Raw genomic sequence first — 27717 nt, forward strand, 5'->3', positions numbered from 1 at the left:
AAAAATGCTGATGCCTGGGCCCCACCCAGAGGGTCTAATGTAACTGCCCTGGGATGTGCGTGGGCATTGAGAACCCTGAAAGGTCCTCAGAGGGTGCTTCTGTGCAGCCAGGGCTGGGCACAAAAGTATTTGTTAAATGAATGAATGAATGCTGAAATTTATAACCATAGTAAGTGGTTATAAAAGTCATGATATTTAGCTCAGTATTCATTAGTAGTGGGGAAAGGTAGCCTGTCAAGAAGGGAGGGAGGCATGCATGTATGTATACATATATGTATGTATTTATATTTATAAAACATCAAGAGAAATACACTGATACTTCTGTTTTGACAAAACAAAAGCTCTGTATGTCAGATGATTTTCTTGGTCAAGTTCAAGGGAAGATTCTTACGAGTGAGAAAAGACAAAATTAAAAATGTTGAAACTTCTAGCCATTCTTTTGAAAAGGCTTGTTGATTTAAAAAGAGAGAATATTCTAAATATTAGCCATATGGCAAGAAAGAATTAAAGACAACAAAATTGTCTTGGAGTATGGTTTGCCTCAGACACTAGTCTTCTAGCAGGTAGCTTGGCATTGTCCTTCTCTCCTAGTTCATTATCGCCACATTTCTCTGGATGTCTGAGTTTGGTGCACACTTCCTGTGACTTAGGAGCCTGATGTCGCTGAAAAGCGATGTAAGAACAATCATCAGAATGGGAATCAGCCCAGCATTCTGACTCAGTAGGAATAAAGAGGAAATCAGCTGCCTAATGAAGCTCCTTCTCTGCCCCATGCCCTTGTGAAAAATAGCAGTTACAGTATTTCATTATGAATCTGTGTGCTTCGCTTCTCACCCTTCCTTGGTCTGAGAATCAAAGGCCATTTCTGTCATATCTCACCCTTGGAGTTCTCATCGTCACTCATGCCTTCAACTATCACCTCTATGCAGATATCTCCCTAAATCTGTATTGCAAGTCCCATCTCCCTCAGCCCTTGCTACAATCCTGCCTCCCAATGAAGCAAGTTTTATTTCTTAATTTTGCCTATTTTGACCTTATAGTTGCATGTTTTAAGAGAGTCAGAATCACAAACAATATTTTATTCTGCTTTTTCCTCAAAAATCAAATCCCTAAACCTTATGGACTGGACTTTTATATTTTACCTCTTAACAGATACACTGCAGGGACTGAGACGCTTTTAGGAGTAGGGAATGTCAGAGCCATTTGCTGGCTTCCTTTTTTATTTCCTGAATAAAAGCACTGAGTAAGTGTGACGTGTATATCACTTTAATGTTGAGACTGCAGAGTAAAATTTAAGAGATTTATTCTCTCCTCGAATTTGACTCTGAAAATAACTTGCACTAACATCAGGAACTTTGCATCCTCATCTTTGTAATTGCCTGGTTCCCCCAGTCAAATTTAAGACATAGAAGTGATTGCAATAGAAAAAAAATATTTAAAGAATGCAAAAGAGTAACTCTGTATTAATACATTTAAAGTTTATATTCAAAGAGCATGTTCTTGATTAAGTATGTCCAGGCACTATTTATATATCTCAGAAAATCTTAAAAATTTATATATGTCTCTGAAATTCTTAAGTTTTATAAACTACAACTTAGTCATTCTAGTCTTATATCAGCACTTACTGAGATATCTCCATGACTTACCCAAATCCCAGATTTGAAATAAAATTTCATCTATCCATCTATGATATATAAATTTAAAATGATGCATGATCCATGGTGCTGGAACTTTACTCCTGCAGGGAGTATCTTTTTCCTGAACAGGACTTTCTCATTTACAGGGTGCTTATCTCCACCACGCCTATTTTTTTTTTTTTTTAAGGAATTCCTTTATTTTTTTTATTATTATTTATTTATTTATTTTATTATTTTTAGCTGTGTTGGGTCTTCGTTTCTGTGCAAGGGCATTCTCTAGTTGCGGCAAGCGGGGGCCCCTCTTCATCGCGGTGCGCGGGCCTCTCACTATCGTGGCCTCTGTTGTTGCGGAGCACAGGCTCCAGACGCGCAGGCTCAGTAGTTGTGGCTCACGGGACCAGCCGCTCCGCGGCATGTGGGATCCTCCCGGACTGGGGCACGAACCCATGTCCCCTGCATTGGCAGGCAGACTCTCAACCACTGCACCACCAGGGAAGCCCTCCACCACGCCTATTAATCCTCCATTAGCCTCATAGTAATACTGACAAGGAAGGGCCATGAATTTGTCTTTCTAGCCTTAAATATTCTGGAAGTGCATTTCCTCTCCTATAGCCATATAAAGGAGATCATCTCCATCACCATCTCTGTACCATAAGCATTCAGATTCTGGATTTGCCTTTGTCTAATTGCATGGTTCCTTTCTACTTCACTATGGTTGATCACATATTCTATTTCTTTATACAATATGTCCCTCTGGCATCTCTCCATGAGGTATTTGCATTGCATCTATGTAGAATGAGTACCTCTTGCCATGTAGTTTGACCCTTATAACCACCAGAAACTTATAAAACTTGCCTATGGTTTAGCTTACAGACTTTACCCATCAAATATATATTTTTAAAGTATTATATTTTGTAACAAAAATCATTAAAATGTATTAAAATTGATTTTAGAATAGTTTTTTGAAGATGTTTGACAAGAGTGTTTGGCAGTCTATCCAGTGAGAGACCAAAGTGAAGACTTCCTCTACATTGCTTTCTTTGGAACCTTAGATTTTCTCTCTTGTGCTATATTTAGATGTGTGGCATGTTTAATTTTCTGCTTCCGTGCCTCACTGTGCTTCTGGTGCTTATTGTAATCCAGCTAGTGTGTCAGGCCAAAGTGTGAAGAAAACTTTAAGTTCTTACCTGAGTAAGCCAACTTACAGCAGCATGAAGACCTCCTGTGCTGGGTCCCGCTCATCCTTCTTTTCACTCATACATTTCTGACATTGCAAACAGAAGTCAGCAAATTTTTTTCTCAATAAAGTAGTTCCAAAAACTTAAAGTGTTCTGCTAATTCAGCAAGAGTTGAGATGGTAGTGACATAACCAGATTAATCAGATGGTAACAACTGACAGTTAACTTTAAATATATTCAGTACAGTTCCATTCAAGGCAGGCCAATTCTGTTCAACTCATTTCAAACACACCTACTGAACACCTATATAGCCAAATACTGTATTAGGTTCTGAGTACACAGGGATAAATAAAATACACCCACTGTGTACATTCTAACAATGAGAGTAAGCATACAAACAAAATAAATTGCAATGTTGTTCAGTAAGTAGAATAATGAAATTATACACACAATGCTGAAGTAACCAGAGTATGACATAATTAATTTTGAGGTCAGGGGAGCTATGGTGAAGTGATTCTCTACAGTACTTCCTGGAAGGAGTGATACACAAACAGGATTTTGAAAGATGCCCAAGATGTCAGGGTGGGATCAAGTTTAGACAGAGGGAAGACCACTGGGTACCCTAGTCTAATCCCTACGACCTTGGATAAGCTCTTATGCATACAATAATGATCTTGCCTGTTTTCACACAAACACTTTTTCACTTTAGCTATTTTTTAAAAGATGAATATTTTCCTACAATTATATTAAAAACAAATTCATAAACCAAAAGACAGATGGCTTTGACTTGGGATGCTGTACTGTAATATGAACAGTATCCTCTGGATTTGTGAAATGTGGTGAGCCTGGTTTTAACCATCATTTAAGAAGACAGCAAGGAAATCAGTGGGAAATAGTAAAAATACAAAATGAGTATGAATCAAGAGGTTAATTTCCCATTCTGGCACCAAGAAGCTTTTGATTTTGGTTATATTATGCATCCTCTGAGGGTTTAAAACTTCTCATGTGTAAACTGGGATGGTTGTTATCTAGGAAATCTCTGTGGTCTCCTCTACCTTTTAAAGCATTCTCTGATTCTACAGGATGGTCAGGACAGTGAAAATAACCCAAGGGATGCAGAAGGAGTGGAGGAGTGAGCACAGCCTTTGCAGCCAGCAAATCTCAGATTGAACCCTGGCTGAACTTCATCAGGTTGAGGGATCTAGGGAGCATGGGCATCACTTCATTAGTAATTATCATTTGCAGAACACCTATTTTATAACACTGTGAAGATTAATACAGTAACATGATCAGCATACCTGCAGAGTTCCTGGCGCATACTAGATACTTAAATGTTAATTTCTATTTCCATCTTCTTTTGTTCTGATTAGTAGAAGCAAGTCAATCTCTTCTATAGGGAGCCTCAAATATTCAGGTGTTAAAGACCAATTATTCTCAGGCTCATATACTGTCTTGTCCATACTATGGCCAAGACATGGTAGGATCAAGTGAAGCAGAGAAATGTATTAAGGCATCACATAGCCAGGATATTTGATACTTGATAACAGTGTTTTTTAAAAAGAGAAAGTCCTTTAACAAACTCATGCCCTAGTGACCTCGCTGCTTTTCTATCTCTCATGACCTTTCGGTTGTGCCTGATTATTAACACTGATACCATGCAACCTGACTAGTCAGCACATTTGCTGATAAAGGAGCATGTCTTACATAATAATTCTCTTGCATTTCACTTCACAGCCAAGATTTATTAACCAGGGTTTTGTTGGTAGGAGTCTTCATATGAAAACTTGGATGCTTTTATAAGGACATACTGTACTACATTTGCAGAAAGAAAGTTTCATAAATAATATTATAAGAGGCAGTATAGGTCAGTTGGCTCCAAAATAAGCTGAACGCAGAGTCTCTAAGATCTAAGGTGGATGTTACTCCACCTCTTTTCTTCCTGGGGACGTTCTGTTTTTGTTTCATTCTCTTTGTCCATCAGTTCAAGGCCTAGTTTCACAGAAGCTTAAATCCTCTGTTTTTTGGTAGACGATTTGTGGAAGGGCACCTCTGGCTGGAATGGGAAAGATCCTTCCATTTCTTGTCAAATACTATGATAACGTGTGATAACATGTTTCTAACAACCCCTTAGTAAATGTTGCTTTACTAAGGGGTTGTTAGAAACAATGACATAGCTGTCTGCTTGGTATCCTGGGAAGATCAGGGTCTTTCAGATCAGACAGATACAGGTTCAAAGATCAGCCCATCACTTAATAACTGGGACTTTCAGTGATAAGCTTATTTTCTCTGAGACTCAGTTTCCCCAGATGAGGCTAATAATAACTTCCACATGGGATGTTGTGAGGATAAATTGAGACAGTAAATGTAAAGTTCTAAGCAATATCTCTTGCATAAAGATATAGTGCTCATTAAATGGAGGCATCATAAAAATAAAAATTGAGTGCAAAGTGACAAATAAAAAGTGTTGGTCACTTCAGTGATGGTTCCAGTTCCCAAGCAAATGACTATCACATGCATCCTATAAGAATAAAGTCTTTTTTCCAAACAGGTGGTATTTCAACTCTCACTCTCTTGTTTGTTAAATAAACAACAGCAAATAAGTAACCCCCAACTAGACTTTTTAAAAAAGAGAATCTATGAGAGAATTTTTTTTTTCAGTAGAACAGAATTTGGTAAAAGTTTTCTGGTCGCTATGTGAAAAGTAACTACTGTGAGAAGGCAGGCAGATTTTTGGACATAAGTAACAATCTTTCAGCACAGTAATAGTATGTTGCAAGCAAACATAAGAGAAGCCATTATAAAAATTGAAAAGGATGTTACTTTTCACATCTAGGGTGTGTTTTCAGGGGAACATGTTGGTATGTGTGGCCAGCATGAATATCTGTGATTATATGATTACCTGACTGATAGTGAGCTTGCTAATGTGACTGACTGGGGTGGGGAGTGCTGGTTTGGAAAGGCAGGGATACATTGCCTTCACTGAGACAATAGGTTTTTGACCTGCTGTACATTTCCCACAAAGTCAAATAACTGGTGATGTTGGTCTTTGGAAAAACAGCCAGTGACTTTCTATGCTAATAATCTCAATCCCAAACCTACAAAATTCTTATACACACTTCTTAGAATAGTAGTCAAAAGCATTCCATGAAAAAATAAGAAAGGGCTTCCATTGTCAAATAAATTTGGAAATGCTGAGTATTATGTCCCCATCGTGGATCAACACAGTATAATATAATAGCATATGAAAAACTCTGAGAAGTCCTACAGTGAAAAAAGCTAATTAATTAGGGAATGGTCCAATCATTACCTCATTTTAAACTGATGTCCTTTATCAAGAAAATTTTATAAACGTCCTCTTGAGTAAGTGATCTGGAAAACATGTTTTGGGAAATCCTGTCATTGGTACTCAGGGAAAAAAATTATATATGTGGTAATATGAAGGAGTGAGTTGCTTCAGGGAGATGGACATTTATAATTGTGCATCTTCTGAAACGTACTCCTTGTGCTTTCTCCGTAAAGATATTTTAGAGTCATCTGTGAAGAATCTATTGTAATCTTTTTGTTCTGGCTTATGACTAATTTTCTTGTACAGGGATGCCTTGAAGATATTGTGGGTTGAGTTCCAGACTGCCACAATAAAGCAAATATCACCATAAAGCGAGTCACATGAATCTTGTGGTTTCCCAGTACACATATAAGTTATGTTTACACTATGCTGTAGTCTGTTCAAAGTGTGAAATAGCTTTTGTCTAAAAAAACAATGTACATACTTTCATTAAGAAATACTTTACTGCTAAACAATGTTAACTATCATCTGAGGCTTCAGCGAGTCATATGCTTTTTGATGGTGGAGGGTCTTTTCTCAGTGTTGATGGCTGATGCTGACTGATCAGGGTGGTGGTAGCTGAAGGCTGGGTGGCGTGGCAACTTCTTAACATAAGATGACAATGAAGTTTGCCACATCGACTGACTCTTCCTTTCTCAAAATGATTTCTCTGTAGCGTGCAATTAATTAATAGCATATTAATTAATAGCATTTGATAGCATTTTACCCACAGCAGAACTTCTTTTAAAATAGAAGCCATACAGAGTGAAGTAATTCAGAAAGAGAAAAACTAATATCGTATATTAACGCATATATGTGGAATCTAGAAAAATGGTACAGATGAACCGGTTTGTAAGGCAGAAATAGAGACACAGATGTAGAGAACAAACGTATGGACACCAAGGGGGGACAGGGGGTGGGTGGGATGAATTGGGAGATTGGGATTGACATATATACACTAATATGTATAAAATAGATTAACTAATGAGAACCTGCTGTATAGCACAGGGAACTCCACTTCGCTGTACAGTAGAAACTAACACAACATCGTAAAACAACTATAACCCCACCCCCCAAAAAAAGAAGCCAATCCTCTCAAACCCTACTGCTGCTTTATCAACAAAGTTTATGTAATATTAGAAATCTTCCGTTGTTATTTCAACCATCTATATAGCACCTTCGCCACGAATAAATTCTATCTCAAGAAACCACTTTCTTTGTTCATCCATAAGAAGCAACTCCTTATGAGATTGCAACAATTCAGTCACATCTTCAGGATCCACTTCTAGTTCTAGTTCTCTTGCTATTTCCACCACATCTGCCTTTGTCAATGAGCAGTAAAATTTTGAAAGGAATCTTTTTTTTCTGAGCAATAGTTCTCAACAGTGGGTTGAAAATATTCAGCAAACCATGCTGTAAACAGATGTGCAGTCACCAGGCTTTGTGGTTCCATTGAGGGAGCACAGGCAGAGTAGACTTAGTAGATTAATTCTTAAGTGCCCTAGGATTTTCAGAATGGTAAGTGAGCATTGGCTTCAACTTAAAGTTGCCAGCTACATTAGCCCCTAACAAGAAAGTTGGGCTGTCTTTTGAAGCCTTGAAGCCAGACATTGACTTCTCCTCTTTAGGTATGAGAGTCTTAGAAGGTATCTTTTTTCAATAGAAGACTGTTTTGTCTACTTTGAAAATCTGCTGTTTAGTGGAGCCACCCTCATTAATGATCTTAGTTAGATCTTCTGGGTAACTTGCTGCAGCATCTACATCAACACTTGCTGCTTCACCTTGCACTGTCATGTTCTGGAAATGGCTTCTTTCCTTAAACCTCATGACCCAACATCTGCTCATTTCAGACTTTTCTTCTGCAGCTTCCTCACCTCTCTCAGCCTTCAGAGAATTGAAATGAGTTAGGGCCTTGCTCTGGGTTAGGCTTTGGCTTAAGGGAATGTTGTGGCTGGTTTGACCTTCTAGCTAGACCACTAAAACTATCTCCCTATCAGCAGTAATACTGTTTCACTTTCATATCATTTATGTGTTTACTGGAGTAGCACTTTTCATTTCTTTAAAGAACTTCTCCTTTGCATTCATAACTTGGCTAGCTCTTTGGGGCAAGAGGCCTAGCTTTTGGCCTATGTCAGCTTTTGACATGCCTTCCTCACTGATCGTAATCATTTCTAGCTTTTGATTTAAAATGAGAGGCGTGTGACTCTTCCTTTCACTTGAACACTGAGAGGTCATTGTATGCTTATTAATTGGCCTAATTTCAACATTGCTGTGTCTCACGGAATAGAAAGGCCCAAGGAGAGGAAGAGAGACAGGGGACAGCCAGTCAGCGGAGCAGTCAGAACACACAGCATTTTTTGATTAAGTTTTCTGTCTTACATGGGTACGGTTCGTGGTGCCTCAAAATAAGTACAATAGTAACATCAAAGATCACTGATCACAGATCACCATAACATATACAATAATAATGAAAAAGTTTGAAATATTATGAGAATTACCAAAATGTGACACAGAGACATGAAGTGAGCAAATGCTGTTGGGAAAATAGCACCGATAGACTTGCTGGACACAGGGTTGCCACAAACATTCAATCTGTAAAAAAAATGCAGTATCTGTGAAGCTCAGTAAAGGAAAAGCACAATAAAACAAGGCCTGTGTGTACTATTGTGTTAAACAGGAATCAGTTATTTCATAATTTTATTTTGCAGATTAAGGCACCAGAGCTAGATCTCATTGTCTGATGAAATCATTTTCAGGTTTTATTCTATAGCTTTAAAGTTCTGCTGCAGCTTTCTTTTTAACTAAAAGTATTTTCTTAATTTAAGCAATTCTCCAGGATGAAGAAAACTTGTAAGCACTGTTAGTGCTTATCAGGAGTAAATGGGACTCTGGAGAGTTCTTTGAAATAGGAAACATTTGAACAGAATATCATCTTTCTTTCAGCTGTTTGTATAGATGCAATTTCTGCAATTCTATACCTCACAGCTCTAATTCCTCTTCATCTGTGTCTCAGGCTTCCATCAATAATCCTTCTGCTGAAACACATTTGACAAGAGAGGTAGAGTAGACACCCTTGCAATATCTTCTGAATGTCACTGAACAGTGATTTGTAATCGGGTTCATAAATTTTAGGAAGAAAAACGTAAAGCTAGGTAGGGGATTCGATCCATATGAATCCAGATTGGACCAGGGTGTGGTTAGTAGCATTTTATAAAAATCATCTTTTGAATGGACAGTGGAGATTTTGTAAAACATTTAAAAAGTCTGTGATTATGTATTTCTATTGTGGGTATGTATCTACAAAATACAACTCTTGCACTGTACCTTAATGTATGAATGAATTGGCTGTTTTCTGGACCCAATTATATTCACCTTACACACTGTGATTTCTAATACATCTTCCCATCCTGGAAACTCTACAATACAGTTGTTATCCCATCTCATAACATTTGTATTGGAAACAAGGAACTAATCTGTACGTGTTAAGAAACTGAATTCCTGTTGCCTTTCTGAAATTCAGAAGAAATATGCTATTGCTTACAATTGTATTTATATCATTAAAAAACGGAGTAAGAAAAAACAATGAAAGATATTCTTTTTGGACAGTGAAAAATGTTAAATTAATTTTATTGATTTGGACCTTTCTGTGTATTTGGTGAAAGCTATTAAAAATTGTTCTAATTTTTTTGAACAAAATTTAAAAAATTAAATATGAAAGTCATGTAGGATATTTTTCTCTTAATTTGTACAAGAGCCCTATACTCATATTAACTTTTCATTATTTGTTTATATAGTAGCATTAGAACTTTAGGGGAAATATACTATATTTAGTATATATTTATACTATATTTATCCTGGACTTTTTCCCTCAACTCTAGTATACTTATGTGTCCTGTGTACGTTTAGTTACAAAATAAAAGAATATTGTGTATTAAGCATTATTTGGAAAAGGGAATGATGAATTTATAATAACCTTTGTCTAAATATAAGGATTAGAGACATTGAAGCATATGACCATAGGCTATCACTTTACTTTCTCTAGAGCAAATTGCACTGTTAGAAGAATTCCTTTAAGCTCACAATTATAGCAGATAAGCATTATACAACTTCACGAGAATATTTATATTGACTAATGGAAAGAGGTTACTTTAAAAGTGGTGAAAGTGATGAGGCCTAAGTGCCCATTTAACATGAATTCTACATTTCCCTCTGTTGAATTTGTAGTAGTTCTTTTTCTTTCATTCAGCTCTTCAGAGATTAGAGAACTTCAGCCTGTTCTGGAAGAAGTCAATGTCACAGTGCAAAAGGCTACTCTGCTCTCTGTGTCCATTCAGCTTTCAGCTGCCCTGAGAGCATGCCAAGTGTCAATCAGGGCTGATTGGACCCCTGTATCCAGGGAACAGGACAGAGCAACTCACCTCACCCAGGTCATCAGACCATCTCCAGATGGCAAAGAACTTCTGAAGTTAAGAACCAACTTGTTTGTGATGCAAATTAGTGACTTGAGGCTAGATGCTTCATTAATGCTCCCTCTCCCCTGAGCCACCAAGGTGTCAGAAGTTGGACTGCTTACTCTCACATTTTCTTTCTCTGTAATATGTGTTAATGACCATTTATTCTCATAGAAATGGTCCGATCAATCGCTTATGGCTAGTTAATAAACTATCAAAGCTGAGATGAAAATTACGTTTCTTCGAGAAGAAAAAACAAACAATATTTACCTTTTCCTGTGGAAATATGTGAAAAAGTTTTGGAAAATTCTGTTATCATATGAGCTCTCTGAAGAGACTGTGATTAAAAATAATGAAAAAGGAGACATATGAGTTTCTATCCAGATCACTATTTTATTTTTTTTATCCAACAAGTGATGAGAAAAATTATGCGAACCCATGCATTTGCCCTGAGTTATGATTGTATTATATTAACCTCAGCTGACAATATTCTATACTGACTTTGGCTTACTTAAAATTCTGCCTCTTGGGTATAAACACACATCTAAAATTGACTCAACTCATTTCTTTCTTGCTGAGGTCACTTTATCAGTTACTCTCAACTACTGAACTTATTTTATGTGTTCTCTTTTTTCCAATATTACATTCTCAAATTTTTGGCACCTGGGAATTTCTCTCTGTGATGTTTTTATTACTGAATTAAAGATCTGTAGTTATTATTAGCTTTTATGGCTAATAAGATGGTAAGATGAGTTAATAGGGTTTTGCTTCTTCTTTTGCTTAATATTAATGGAATGGTACTGACTACAGTGGACATTGCCCAGGCATTTGTCAATAAAGTGGGCCCTTGAAGAATGAGTTGCCTTTTTCCATAAATTATCTCAGCAGAGGAAAAATGCTTGACAGTTCCCTGTGGCTGTGATCTTTGGATTCGGGTAGCTCCTATAGTAGAATTATCTTAGCAATATCTGAGAAAGATAGCTCCAAACTTTCACTACTAAAAAGAACAGGCACTAAAAATAGATATATGGAAACAGTAAATATTTGAGTATCTATTTTATGTCCATGTGGATCATTTGTTCAGTTGTTTTGCTTTTCAGTAGAATACATTAGGTCATTTAGTGCCAAAGTGTGAAACCATAGAGTGTATTTTCTATAGGAAGTGGGAAGGCTCACTTTCTGCTCAAATTGACTGAATAAGCTACTTCCAGCAGATAATCAAGTCCTGTGGAATTATCCTTTATTGTGTATCAGGTGGACAAAAAAGAAAGGATTCAGAGAGAAGAGACGTGAGTCATTATGTGAGTTTTTGGGAAGTGTGAATACTGGCTTATTCTTTATCCTAGTATGAGCAGTACTTTGAAAGATTAATTTAAGACTAATCCTCTTCAAAAGTTCATGATAGCAGAGGCTTGGGGTGAATTCTATACATGAAAAATCATATTTGTGTAGTTATAAAAAGTACCAATTTACAACCGGAAAATTATGAAAATAACAGTTTAAGTAGGATCCATGGATGAATTTAATATGTTATTAGATACATGTTTCTAGTTATTTTCTTGACTTACTAATCATAAGAAGGGTTCTCTCTAATTGTTAGAGATGAACTACTAAATTATGATACGGATGCAATTTCTACAATTAATTTGATAAAATGGATATACCAAGTTAAGTACAACTTCAGGTATATGGAAATATTTATTTTGTTGACAGACATTTGAAAATTAAACCATTTCCTAAATGTGACTTGAATATTTAGCTTTATAAAGTTCCTATTTAGCATGGAGGGCTATGAGGGTCAGATTCTTTTGATCCCTATACAGATCAGTGAAAATTAGATATAATTCTGTGTTAATTCAGTTGAAGAAAAGCTTTTACTGGGAGCATAGAAGTAATTTGTTTTTAAATTTTGAAGTAAATATGTAGTTCTTCTTAATCTTAACTCAATTTAAATATACACCCTGAGGAATTTCCACAAGTATAAATTTAAGTAAGGAAAAAATTTAGCTTCACTTAAGTCAGAAAAAGTGGCGTTTTAAGAATAAAAATCGATGACATGGAAAATAACTATTACTTTAGCTGATGATGTACATTTCACAGCAAACGCTTTGTTGTAATCTTGATGCTACTGTATCAGTGTTAAAGATTCTAGCTGCTACCAATAAGAGGAGAAAAGGGTGAGGCAATTTAATACAACAGTGTGTCTGCACAGGATGTCCTCTAAGGTAGCTCATATTTTTGAAGGATGTGATGGAAGGCAGGACAAATAACTGAGAATAAACTTGGAAGAACAGTGCCATGGCCAAGTGGTAATTAACCATGGATGAAGATTTTAAAAAAGAACACGAAAATGATTTCTAGTTGGTTGACTAAGAAAAATTACTTTCTAGGGAAAGTAAACATGGTTAGGGAGAGAGGAGTTGGCCTCTTATTTACAGAGTCTCTATTATGTTTAAGGGCTTTAGTCTGTTCTTTCATTTAATCCTCAGAGCAATACACAAAAGGTGAGTATTTAATAGATAGAAGACAGAGGCTCAGAAAGATCAATAATTTGCCTCAGTTAATATAGTGAGGATGAAGTATCCAGCCAGGTTTGTTTGGCTCCAAGCTCATGTTCTTATTCATGGTGCGTAAGAGAGGTACATGATTGAAAAACTATTGTTCCTAAACTCTTAAAAGTTTTATTTTGCTTGAATTATTTTTGCATTATTTATCTTCTCATTTAAGTATTATTTCTGAATTTTCTCTTGAGTTTACTATAATTTTAGTAGCTTTTTAAAAGATAAATAAATTTATTTATTTATTTATTTTTAGCTGTGTTGGATCTTCGTTGCTGCGCGCAGGTTTTCTCCAGTTGTGGCAAGCGGGGGCTACTCTTTGTTGATGTGTGCGGGCTTCTCATTGCGGTGGCTTCTCTTGTTGCAGAGCACCGGCTCTAGGCACGCAGGCTTCAGTAGTTGTGGCTCATGGGCTCAGTAGTTGTGGCTCGCGGGCTGTAGAGCACAGGCTCAGGAGTTGTGGCGCACGGACTTAGTTGCTCCACGGCATGTGGGATCTTCCCGGACCAGGGCTCAAACCTGTGTGCCCTACATTGGCAGGCGGATTCTTAACCACTGTGCCAGCAGGGAAGTCCTTAGTAGCTTTTTTGACCACACCATTTATTTAAATAGTAGCATTGCTCACTGTAGGGTCTTTTATCCACAGATTTTTCATGATTGAATGTTCTTACTAATCTTCCTTGATATTTACAGAAGTTTTTCCCCCTGTGTCCTTTAAATTAGAAAATGTCAGTATATGTTTGAATTTTTGTCACAATTCCACGCCCCTCCCCCCCCCCCCCTCCTGGAATATGGTGACCTAGCAGGGATCAAACTGTAGATCCTGATTTTTATTTATTTTTTTTATCTATTAAGTTTTCTCCAATTATATTTTTAATTATCGCTTTTACCTCATTTTAGTTTTCACTCCTGTATTTTTAAAAAATCTCTATATTGGATTTGTTCTTTGAATTGCCACTAATTCTTTGAATTGCTGAAGCAAAAATACTGAAAGAGGCATCAGAAAAACTGCAAATTATTTTCAAAAAGACAAGAAAAGTTGACTAGAAATTATTAATTGATAAATTTAACATTGATAACTTTTTGCCAATCTGATGGAGGGTGTGAAGAAACTGATTATTAAGGGAGAAACTGATTATTGCCAAAGAAACTGATTATTAAACAGATATACATTTAAGAAAGAATAGGCTGATGACTTCTGTCTACCAGCATGAGCCCACATGAACATGTCATGCCCAAATTACCTCATTGAAAAGGTCAATTTACTAGAAAAGTTTAGTAGATTTTAAAATAGGGATTTTAATATACATTTTTAAGGAAGAATAACATACCTGTAGAAAAGTGTAAAAATTATAAATCTTTTAATTGTCATGAGTGAACACATTCATATCTAGAAACAGAAGGTTGGTGGTGACCCCTCTTTGTCACTATCTTCATCTTCCACCCCAAAATTAACTGTTCTTCTGACTTATATAGATTAATATTGCTTGCTTTTGAGTTTCTAAAAGAAGAGTCTGCATTCCTTTGTACCCAGTTTCCTTCATTCGACATTGTGTTTGTGAGATTCTTCTATGTTCTCATGTATAACAGAAGTTAATGAACTTTTGTTGCTGGACACAATATTCTATTGTATGACTCTATGACTGTTTATTTATCTGTTGATAACTATTGGGTTTCTTCCAGTTTGGGGTTATTATGAATAATGTTGACATGAACGTTGTTATACACATCTCTCGGTGCATATATTTATGTATATACCTTCTGTTAATATGCACCTGAGTTACATACATTCAACTTTAGTATATAATGCCAAACAGTCTTCCAAAGTGGTTTATCCATTTACATATCCTCTGGCAGTGTATGAGAGTTCCAGTTGCTCCACATCTGCTATGGTGTGAATGTTTGTGTTCCGCCCCTCCCCCCCACCAAATTCATATACTGAAATTCTAATGCCGAATGTGATGGTATTAGGTGGTAGGCTTTTGAGAGATCATGAGGGTGGAGCCCTCAAGAATGGGACCAATACTGTTATAAAAGAGACTCTTTTCATTCTTTCATCATTTGAGGATGCAGCTAGAAGGCACTGGATATGAACCAGGAGGGCCCTCATCCAAAGGTGACCATTCTGGCTCCTTGATCTTGGAATGCCCAGCCTCCAGAACTGTGAGAAATAAATGTTTGTAGTTAGTCTAGTCTGTGGTATTTTATTATAGCAGCTTATGAGGACTAAGACAACCTCCTTGCAAACACTTGATATTGTCAGTCTTTTTAATATTAATAAATCTGGTGGGTCTGTAGTACTATCTCTTGGTTTTAATTTGCAGTGCCTTAACAACTAATGAAGTTTGCAACTTTTTATATGATTTTTAGCCACTTGAATATCTTCTAAGTACTGCTGAAATATTTTGATTATTTTAAAAATTGGATTGTCTCATATTTTCTTATATTTAAGAGTTCTATTTGACAACTGTATAATTTTCCAAATGTTTCCTCCCACTCTGTGGCTTGTGTTTTCACTCATAATGGTGTTTTTCTTCAGCAGAAGTAGCTAATTTAATGTAGTTCAATATATTCATCTTTTCCTTTATAGTTTGACCTTTTCTCCTATTTAAAAAAACTTTTTGTATTCCAATGTCATTAAAAATATTATTCTGTTTTATATTACCTCCTAGAACACACTTAGATAAATGATCTACTTAGAAGTGATTTCTATGTTTAGTGTGAGGAGGGTGTCACATTTCTTTCTTCTTCCTTCCTTCCTCCCTTCCTCCCTCCCTCCCTCCCGTCCTTCCTTCCTTCCTTCCTTTCTCTCCCTCCCTCCCTTTCTCTCTCCCTTTCTTTCTTTCTTTCTCTCTTTCTTTCCCTTTCTTCCATCCTTCCTTCCTCCCTTCCTTCCTTCCTTCCTTCCTCCCTCCCTTCCTTCCTTCCTTCCTTCCCCTAGTAAACTGAACTAGTACCATTTATTTAAACATCTTTTCTTCCTCCCACTACTCTGTAGTGCCACCTTTTCACAAATCAAGTGTCTGTATATGCCTTTATCTGGACTCTCTCTCCTGCTCTATTTTTCTAATTGTATGTCTTTTCACCTATACCAAATTTTCTTAACACTATAGCTTTATACTAACTCTTGATATACTGTGGTGTAAGTTGTCTCATGCTTTTCTTCTTCAAGATCCCTGGCTATTTTGGGTCTTTCTGTTTACGTAGATTTTAGAATTAGCTAGTGAATTTCCATAAAACATCTGCCTGGGGGGCTTCCCTGGTGGCAGAGTGGTTGGGAGTCTGCCTGCCAATGCAGGGGACACGGGTTCGAGCCCTGGTCTGGGAAGATCCCACATGCCGCGGAGCAACTAAGCCCGTGAGCCACAACTACTGAGCCTGCGCATCTGGAGCCTGTGCTCCGCAACGGGAGAGGCCGCGACAGTGAGAGGCCCGCGCACCGCGATGAAGAGTGGCCCCCGCTCTCCGCAACTGGAGAAAGCCCTTGCACAGCAACGAAGACCCAATACAGCCAAAAATAAATAAATAAATTAATTAATTAATTTAACAAAACAAAACAAAACATCTGCCTGGGACATTGACTGGGATTGCACTGAGTGTGTAAATCAGTTTGGGAAAATTGATATTTTTAAAACATTACACTTTCTAATTCATGTTCCTGATATATGCCTCCATTCATTTAGATCTTCTTCAATTTATTTATTCATTTTTATTTTTAAATTAATAAACTTTATTTTTTAGTGCAGTCTTTGGTTCACAGCAAAATTGAGTGGAAATACAGAGAGTTTTCATATATTCCCTGTCCTCCCACATACACAATCTCTCCCACTATCAGCATCCTGGACCACAGTGGTACATTTGTTACAATGCATGAACCTACACAGACACATAGAACCTAAAATCCGTAGGTTACATTAGGGTTCTCTCTTGGTGTTGTACGTTCTATGAATTTTAACAAATATATAATGACACGTATTCACCACTGTAGTATCATACAGAATAGTTTCTTTCACTACCTTAAAATCCTCTGTGCTCCACCTATTCATCTCTCTCTTTCCCTAGCTCTTGGCAACCACTGATCTTTTTCCATCTCCATAATTTTGCCTTTTCTGGAATGTCATATTGTTGAAATCATACAGTATGTGGCCTTTTCAGATTGGCTTCTTTCAGTTAGTAATATGCATTTAAGTTTCCATCATGTCTTTTCATGGCTGGATAGCTCATTTCTTTCTCTTTTTTTATTGAGGTATACTTGATGTAAAATATTGTATGTTTCAGGTGTACAACATAGTGATTCACAATTTTTAAAGAGTATATTCCATTTATAGTTATTATAAAATATCAGCTATATTCCCTGTGTTGTACTATATATCCTTGTAGCTTATTTATTTTATACATAGTAGTTTGGACCTTTTAATCCCCTACTCCTATCTTGCCTCTCCCCCTTTCCTGCTCCCCACTGATAACTACTATATACCTGTTTGTTTTCTATATCTGTGAGTCTGTTTCTTTTTTGTTGTATTCACTAGTTTGTTTTCCTTTTTTAGATTCTACATATAAGTGATATCATACAGTATTTGTCTTTCTCTGTCTGACTTACTTCACTTAGCATCTTCTCCTCCACGTCCATCCATGTTGTTGCAAATGGCAAAATTTCATTCTTTTTTATGGTTGAGTAATACATTGTGTGTGTTTGTGTGTATCACATCTTCTTTATCTATTCATCTGTTGATGGATACTAAGGTTGCTTCCATATCTTGGCTATTGTAAGTAACAGTGCTATGAACATCGGGGTGTATGTATCTTTTTGAATTAGTGGGTTTTTTTTTTTGCAGTTAAATGCCCAGGAGTGGAATTGCTGAGTCGTATGGTAGTTCTTTTTTCAGTTTTATGAGAAATCTCTGTACTGTTTTCCATAGAGGCTGCACCAGTTTACATTGCCACCAGAATGTATGAGGGTTCCCTCTTCTCCATATCCTTGCCAACATCTGTTATTTGTGGTCTTTTTGATATTAGCTGTTCTGACAGATTTGAGGAGATATCTCATTATGGTTTTAGTTTGCATTTCTCCGATGATAAGTGATATAAAGCATGTTTTTATGTGCCTATTGGCCATCTGTATGTCTTCTTCGGAAAAATGCCTATTCAGGTAGTTTGCCCATTTTTTATTTGGGGTTTGTTTTTTTGTTTTTTTTTTAAATTCACTTTCTTGTTTATTTATTGATTTATTGATTGATTGATTGCTGTGTTGGGTCTTTGTTTCTGTGCGAGGGCTTTCTCTAGTTGTGGCAAGCGGGGACCACTCTTCATCGTGTTGTGCGGGCCTCTCACTATCGTGGCCTCTCTTGTTGCGGAGCACAGGCTCCAGACGCACAGGCTCAGTAACTGTGGCTCACGGGCCCAGCTGCCCCGTAGCATGTGGGATCTTCCCAGACCAGGGCTCGAACCCGTGTCCCCTGCATTGGCAGGCAGATTCTCAACCACTGCGCCACCAGGGAAGCCCCTGGGGTTTGTTTTTTTGATGTTGAGTTGAATGAGCTATTTATATATTTTGGATATTAACCCCTTATTGGTCATATTATTTGCAAATATTTTCTCCTATTCAGTAGCTTGTCTTTTCATTTTGTCAGTGGATTCCTTTGTTGTGCAAAAGATTTTAAGTTTAATTAGGGCCCATTTGTTTATTTATTTATTCATTTTTTGTTTCCTTTGCCGTAGGAGAGAGACCCTCAAAAAATATTGCTACAATTTATGTCAAAGAGTGTTTTGCCTATGTTCTCTTCTGGTTTTATGGTTACAGGTCTTACATTTAGGTCTTTAATCCGTTTTGAGTTTATTTTTGTATATGGTGTGAGAAAATGTTCTAAGTTTATTCTTTTACATGTAGCTCTCCCAGCACTAGTTGTTGAAGAGACTGTCTTTTCTCCATTGTATATTCTTGCCTCTTTTGTCATAGATTAATTGACCAGAAGTGCATGGGTCTATTTCTGGGTTCTCTATTCTGTTCTATTGATGTATGTGTCTGTTTTTTGTGCCAATACCATGCTGTTATGATTACTGTAGCTTTGTAGTATAGTCTGAAGTCAGGGAGCTTTGTTCTTTCTTCTCAAGATTGCTTTGGCTATTCTTGCTCTTTTGATAAATTTTAGGATTATTTGTTCAAGTTCTATGAAAAATGTCATGGTTATTTTGATAGGGATTGTATTAAATCTGTAGATTGCTTTGGGTAGTATGGACATTTTAACAATATTATTTCTTTAAATTCATGAATATGAGATATCTTTCCATTTCTTTTTTTTTTCTTTTTTTTTTGTTATTATTATTCTTTTTTTTTTTACATAGATCTTTACTGGAGTAAATTGCTTCATAATACTGTGTTAGCTTCTGTTGTACAACAAAGTGAATCAGCCATATGCATACATATATCCCCATATCTCCTCCCTCTTTCCTTCATCAGTGTTTTATAGTTTTCAGCGTATAGATCTTTCACCTCCTTGGTTAAGTTTATTCCTATGTGTTTTATTCTTTTTGATGTGATTTTTAAATGGGATTGTTTTCTTTTTCTGATAGTTTGTTATTAGTGTCTAAAAAAGCAAGATATGTGTATATTATTCTTGTATCTTGCAACTTTACTGAATTAATTTATTAGTTCTAATAGTTTTTTGGTAGAGACTTTAGGGTCTTCTATATATAGTATCATGTCGTCTGCAAATAGTGATAGTTTGATTCTTCTTTTCCAATTAATCATGAATTTTCAACCTTTTATCTTTTCCTGTTTTTAATAAATTTATTTACTTTATTTATTTATTTTTGGCTGTGTTGGGTCTTCGTTGCTGCGCATGGACTTTTTCTAGTTGCAGTGAGTGGGGCTACTCTTCGTTGCAGTGCGCAGGCTTCTCATTGTGGTGGCTTTTCTTGTTGCAGAGCACAGGATCTAGGCGCGTGGGCTTCAGTAGTTGTGGCACGTGGGCTCAGAAGCTGTGGGTCATGGGCTCTAGCAGGCAGGCTCAGTAGTTGTGGAGCACAGGCTTAGTTGCTTCGTGGCACATGGGGTCTTCCCGGACCAGGGATTGAAGCCGTGTCCCCTGCATTGGCAGGCAGATTCTTAACCACTGTGCCACCAGGGAAGTCCCAACCTTTTATCTTTTCTAATTTATGGATTTAAAGCTGTACTTTTCACTGTAATCATGGCCTTAACTGCTTATCTTATAATTTAAATCATCATATTTTAATTCTGATTAAGTTAAAATATTCTAATTTCTATTATGATTTCTTAGTTGACCTGTGGGCTCTCTAGAAGTGTAGTTGCTTTATTTCCAGCATTTGGGAGACTTTTGAGTTTTCTGTTATTATTTTTTAGATTTATTTTCACTGCGTTTCGAGAACGTGCTCTGTAATTTCAAAGCCTTGAAATTTATTGATACTTACTTTATCATAATTTTCTTAAATGTTCATAAGCACTTAAAAATAATGTCTGTTTTGCTGTTGTTGAATTCAGTGTTGTTTATATGTCTATCAGGTCATGATTGAAAATGATGTTGTTTAAATTGTTCATATCCCTACTTTTTTAAAATTTTTTTGTTTGCCTATTCTATCAGTTACTGAGTGAGGTGTGTTAAATCCAGCAGTGATTGTGGATTTGTCTAATTCTCCTTTTAGTTCTTCTGTGTATTTTTAAACTATGTGATTAAGTGCATGTAAATTTAAATGTGTTTTATTTTCCTGGTGAATTACATTTTAGTCATTATAAAATGTCCTGGTTTATCTTCAGTAACACCTAAACATTTTTTTTTCCATCTCTAGGAACTTATTTTCTCCTTACGATTTGAAGTTCACTTTACTATCTACTTGCTTCCATTGTTTCTATTGAGAAATTAGTTATCAAACTTACTGCTTAGCCTGTGAAAGTAATATGTCTCTTTTTTCTCCAGTTGCCTTTAAGATGCTTGTTTGTTTGTTTTCAGTAAGATTATTCTAATGTACCTAGGTGTGATTTTCTCATATTTATTCTGCTTGCACAACTTGAGTTTCTGACTTCATGTGTTTTTTTAGTTTTAGAAAGTTGTGGTTTATTTTACTTATAGGTAAGTTAGATATTTTCACCACATTCTCACTATTTCCCATTTGTCTCTTAACAGTGTTTTTAATATTTCATCTTTATTCCCTTTCTGGCTTTAGCTTGTATATTTTCTTTTGACTTATTTTTCTATACACTAACATTCTCTTCAGTTATGTCTAATCTACTGTTATCCACATCTATTGAAATTTTAATTTCAGTTGTTGTATTTTTAATTTATAGCTTTTCTTTTTATTGATATTTTGTAATTTCAAGTAATCTTTTTTCATTCTTAATGACTTTTATTGTTTTCTTTCTGATTTTACAAGCAATTCGTGTTCATTGCAGACAACTGGAAATACATAACAACATAAAGTAAAAATTAACAAGTTACCTTTGTTTTAATTCTCTGTTTATTCACATCAGGAACGTGATTTGAAATAGTCTAGTCCTCCATTTTTGGAAAGAAAATGCGCCAAATAGGGATTTTTATATAGCTAGCTAATCTTAATTTAGGCAAGTAATTTAACATTGAATCTAATAATAGGCTTTTGCAAATTATATAAAAATGTGGTCTTAATACATAGTTAGATTTTTAAAAAGTTATTGAAAGAGGACCTGTTAATAAGTCACTTTCATTCAGGTGTGAGATTTCCACTGTTGTTCCTCCCTCTTTTAACACTTTATTGATCATTTATTACCAGACATATATGCCTCAAAACGAGAAGAGCTAATTAATGCATTGTCTTACAGAATCATTATAAAGAAATAAAACAATGGTTTGTGATGATTGGATAAAAGTAGCAGCCTAAAATTTAACGGCAATAAACATAAAATCCTGATTTTTAGCAGTAGCCAGCATTAGCGACATTTTATATGAAAAATTATGGAAATTTTATTAGCATACATAATTATTATTTAATGACAAGGGCCAATGTTGTGAACCTGTTCCTATATCTAGCTAATAAAACCTTACTTTATAGTATAGTGATTAGATCAATATATTATTAATTCAGTTATATTATCGAAGAGTTGAATTTCATTCGTCTCTTTATTCAGTTTTCTAAAAATATTAATTAAGCATGTACTAGGGACATGGCAGAGTTTTTAACTCATTGGGTGCTATAAATGTATGACAAATAGCCTATCTGAAACAAAATTATATTCCAGCAGGGGATACTGTCATTTACCCAAAATAACTAAAATAATAGGCTAATAAATATGCCTATTGAAAGAGATGGAGACATAGCTAAATTGCTGTTGTGTTTTATGTGAGAGAGAGAGTACTCCCAGTCATGTGAATCAGAGAAGAGTTCATCAGGGAGACAAAATTGTACCTGGTGATAAAAAATTAAAAAAATTGGACATGAAGGGATGGGAGGCAAGACGTTCTAGGCAGCATGGTGGAATGGATAAAGGATATGTTTTAGTATCAGAAAGATCCCCATATTCAGTTCTTGGTTTCACTAACTAGTTGTGAGTCATTATTTGACTCAGATTTTAAGAGCATGTTTTACATCCCCGTTTTCTAATTCTTTTACATCTCATCATTTTTTTTCACATTCAAAATCAATGAGAATCTTTAAAGGAAAGATGCATAAACTCTGAGTATAATATAGCATTTTAAGAAACCATGAAAAACCCTTCATGTCTAAGTTTGATCCTGTGATCATTTTGTTTTCCATTTAGAAAAGCTAGAGACATAACTATCTTCTTTCTATATTGCAATAATATATCTTCTCTGGTTAAAAAATTGCCAAGTAGTTGCCTTATTCTTGGAAAGGAATCAAGGTAATTAAAAAATTCATAAAGCTGTCAATTCTTTTAGTGAGACCTTCTATATTTTCTTTATGTTTCTTGTGTTAATAAAAATGAGTATATATTTTAGTAGAGATCAAAGAAATAATTATTTTCTGCCCTATTAATTCTGCATAGTTATGTTATAGTGACATAATAAATATGTTAAAGGAGGGTCTCCCAGCTTCTTTTTTATAAAGTTAGATTTTAATTCCAAACACTTTTTGACATTTGCATTCCCATATCATCTTTTTTCCTAAACTAAGTTTTTTTGGGAAGAATGTTTAATTTCCTTTATGAAATCTCTCTGCCTTTAATGTTAGATTTCTACAATAAACAACTATCCCTTATATCCAGGTTGGCCTGGTGAAACATGAGTTACATTGATGGCAAAACATTCTAAAATATGGATCCTAGTATTTGTGCTCATTTATAAATTTGAATTTGGAATAGCTTTGGAATATATTTTCTTTGACTTAATCAGGGAGGAGGAAGAAGAGAGAGGGTAAAACTCAGTGCTGTCGATGCATGAAATTGGCTTTGGTAATTGGCTTTGGCAGTACTAAGGTACTAAACTACATAGCTTCACAAAATGCGAGTCTGGGAAGAGAAGGATATGTAGTAATTAGTCAGTCACTTTGACTTTCAACTTGGCTTAGCATGTTACTATTTCCCTCATTCTGTGACCCAAATCAATGACCTTTAAACTGGAATATATTTCATTGTGCCTCCTTATAACCCCTCCCTCCTGTTTCCATCTCTTTTGCTCCAAAAGGAAGAGTGATTCAAAGTATGGAAGATACCTACTCATCCATGGAAGAGGAGCTATTTTTAACTCCACTGAAACATCGAGAAGTAGTCATCATGACAAAAAATGTGCCTCATTTAACTTAAGAAGTACAAACTGGGCCATTTATGATCAAGGTGAGAAGTATAACTTCATTTCTTATAAGTTTTGCTAGATATAATTTATTCTTAAACCAATTTTCTTTGAGATAATTAAACAAATCAAAAGAAAAATAAGAACTTTGAGGAGAAAGGATAAAAAGATTCTTCCAATTTAAATGATCTTTTTCTCTCATTTTGCCATTAGGCATGTAAGATTGGAACAGGTCAATTTTTAAAAACCAGTCACTACATGTGAGGTTAAATTTGTCATTTAAAAACCACTTCTATAGGATATATCACCTGTAATACACTATTGTTCCACCCCCCCCCCAATGGTTTAATACTAGACTTACAAAATCAGAATCTTTGAAAATTAGGGCCCTGAATCTCACATTTTTAACATGATCCCCAGGTTATTAAAAAAACTCAGAATTTTGAAAACCACAGATTTAAATGGATTATTCTTTCTTAAGGAAAAAATTCCTATTGGCATTATTCCACACAGAATAATGAGATCTTTTTATGCCTTCAGCCAAAGGATGTAGCCATGAGCAGCCTCAATGTTATCTTGGAGAACAGGGACAGTATTTTTAAGGAAAGCAGTTGCGAAAGTTTGTTTGCTAAGTACTCGAACATGAAACTAAGATGCCTACTACTTCTTTTTTTTTTTTTTTTAAATTAATTTATTTATTTATTCTTGGCTGTGTTGGGTCTTCGTTTCTCTGCGAGGGCTTTCTCTAGTTGCGGCAAGCGGGGGCCACTCTTCATCGCGGTGCGCGGGCCTTTCACTGTTGTGGCCTCTCTTGTTGCGGAGCACAGGCTCCAGACACGCAGGCTCAGTAGTTGTGGCTCACGGGCGTAGTTGCTCCGCGGCATGTGGGATCTTCCCAGAGACCAGGGCTCGAACCCGTGTCCCCTGCATGGGCAGGCAGATTCTCAACCACTGCGCCACCAGGGAAGCCCTGCCGACTACTTCTATTCAAGGCAACTTCCTGTAGAGTGTAGAATAATACTGTATAGAGGAAAATATACTGTAAGAGGAAAAGAAGAGACCTCTTTTCCTCTTCCTTCTTCCTACACTCTCTTTCTCTCCTTCCCTGTCTTTCTTCTCTCCTTCTTTCCTTGCTTTCCCTTTTAATTTTCTCTTTCTCATCTCATTCTGATCATTTCCCTTTCACAAATGTCTTTTCTTTATTTAGTCTCTTTATATGTCTTTTTCTTTCTTCTAGCTCCCTGCCCCCCATTCTCTTGCTGTCTTATTTCCCTACCCAAGTGCTTTTCCTCAGAACTCTCATACCATCTATTTCTAAGATATTTCTACAGGAACAACACTAGTTCAGGCCCCAAATACCACAAAGGTACAGTAAAAGTGGTTTATATCTTCCTTGATAATGCAAATCAGATATAATACAATTGTTGATTGGCTACCATCTTTCACTTAGTCCCACCCCCCCATCTTTTATCAAAGAGAGTAAAGTTCTTATCTTCTGGGGGTGGGGGAGAAGTGTTTGTAGGCCAAGTGGGAAAGCTGCAGGCAATCCATCTAAGGTAGTGGGAGAGCAGAGGGTGAGTCCCCCCCTCCTCAGCATTCTTTAGGCTGATCTGCCTGGTGGAGCTAACAAAAGGACAACAACTAACTGGGAGATTTCTGGAATAATTGTCCCTGTCCTAGAACACCTAGCCAGTTTCCAGGATCCAGAATTAACCTTAATACTATTAAAGCGAGAAGAACAGTTACCAGCAAGGGGTAAGTGGTGCCAAATGGCAGTTAGACCCGAGCAAATTTGTAAAGGGCAGCCAGATCCTGGAACTCTGAACTTTACTTAATTTAAAATCTTGGATCCCATGTGTACCCTCATGGCAGAATTTTACTGTATGTTTTTATATTGTCCTCCTTGCTTGCATAATGGTTGGTGACTGAATTATCTTTAGTATTATTTGGTCATGTTTTTTTTTTCTTTTCTATGGCTGTTTCTCTCTCTGTTCTATCTAAGAAATCTTTGCCTTTTCCCAGGTTTTGACAATATACTGATGTTTTTCCTTTAGACTCTCTATAGTTTTATCCTTTACATTTAGGCCTATGATTTATCTTGAATTAATGAGGTAGAGGTCACTGTTCTTTTTTTAAAAAATTAATTAATTAATTTTTGGCTACGTTGGGTCTTCATTGCTGCATGCAGGCTTTCTCTAGTTGCAGCGAACGAGGGCTGCTCTTCGTTGCAGTGTGCGGGCTTCTCATTGCGGTGGCTTCTCTTGTTGTAGAGCACCGGCTCTAGGCATGCGGGCTTCAGTAGTTGTGGCTCGCGGGCTCTAGAGCTCAGGCTCAGTAGTTGTGGCGCACGGGCTTAGTTGCTCCGCGGCATGTGGGATCTTCCTGGACCAGGGCTCGAACCCGTGTCCCCTACATTGGCAGGCGGATTCTTAACCACTGCGCCACCAGGGAAGCCCTGTCATGTTCTGTCTTTGCTTATAATCTTATGTAGTTCCTGTAGTTTTTTAAACTTTGATCTGGAGGGTCTCCAAGTATTCTCACTTTTCCCTGTAATCTTTTCTTAATCCAGCTATCCTCTCTACCCAGTCAAAACCCATAATTACCACTATTTTTGTATGAAGGGTTTTAGAACTTCCTATACTTATCCAACTTATATTTTTGAGTTAACACACACATATTTTCATCTTATCCTTTTGTTTGTTTAATCACCTAAACTTATTCTACTTTTATAGCTTTTTGTCATCTATATGAAAGTTACATCTTCTTACATACTGCCCAAAGGATTGCCTAAAGTTTCCAATAATAAATAAATCAGTAATATGAGTATGCCCTTCCTCTGAGACTCTTGGGTGATGTTTCCCTTTTCTAGTTGTGCAATATTAAAATTTTTTTCTTTTTAATTTTCTACTGTTTATTCATCTTTGGGTGAAGAGAAAACCTATTCCAATCCACTGTTTGCTGACAAAATGGGTATGGGATTTGCCTGTTGCTCTTGTAGCTCTACTTGGCTGCTGGAGAAATTACTTTCTCAGACCATCAGGGCCTGAGTTGATGTGATGGCTTCTATGCCAGTATTTAGCAGATTTTTATTTAGCGCATGCTCTACCTTAACTAGAATGCAAGATATAACCTCCTTGGCCCTGTTTTAATTTTTAACTTTTAAACAAAATTATTAAAACTTATTAATGTTTTAATTTTTATATTTATTTTTATTCAGGTATCAGACATATGTAGTAAAGTCTCAGTTTTTAAGTGTACAGCTCATTGACTTTTTATATGTGTGTACAACAGTGTAACTAACTATCGCCCACACTGAGGTATAGAACTTTTAGAGCACCATATAAAGTTTCCTTGGGCATTTTCCTAATCAGTAATATCCCCAATCCTTTGCAGAGATAACCACTATTTTGACATCTTTCACCATCAATAAATTTTGCAATTCTTGAACTTCTTAGGATCATGCTTTAGGACTTCTTTTCTATCTGGCTTTTTGCATATGGTGGTTTTTCTTGTGCGTGCGTGCGTGTGTGTGTGTGTGTAGTATCTCATGTCACAGTTTTTTTTTATATCAACGTATAACTTACAATGTTGTTTTAGTTTCAAGTGTACAGCAAAGTGATTCAGTTATATATATATATACGTGTGTATATATATATGTATATATATATGTAGTATATATACTATTTTATATGTAGTAGTGTGTATCTCAAACTCAAACTCAAATCTTAAACTGCTAATTTATCTCTGCTACCCTGGCCCCCACTATCCCCTTTGGTAACCATAAATTTGTTTTCTATGTCTGTGGATATATTTCTATTTGGTAAATAAGTTCATT

This window comes from Balaenoptera physalus, assembly GCF_965194825.1.
Source record: "Balaenoptera physalus genome assembly, chromosome: 7".
NCBI lineage: Eukaryota > Metazoa > Chordata > Mammalia > Artiodactyla > Balaenopteridae > Balaenoptera > Balaenoptera physalus.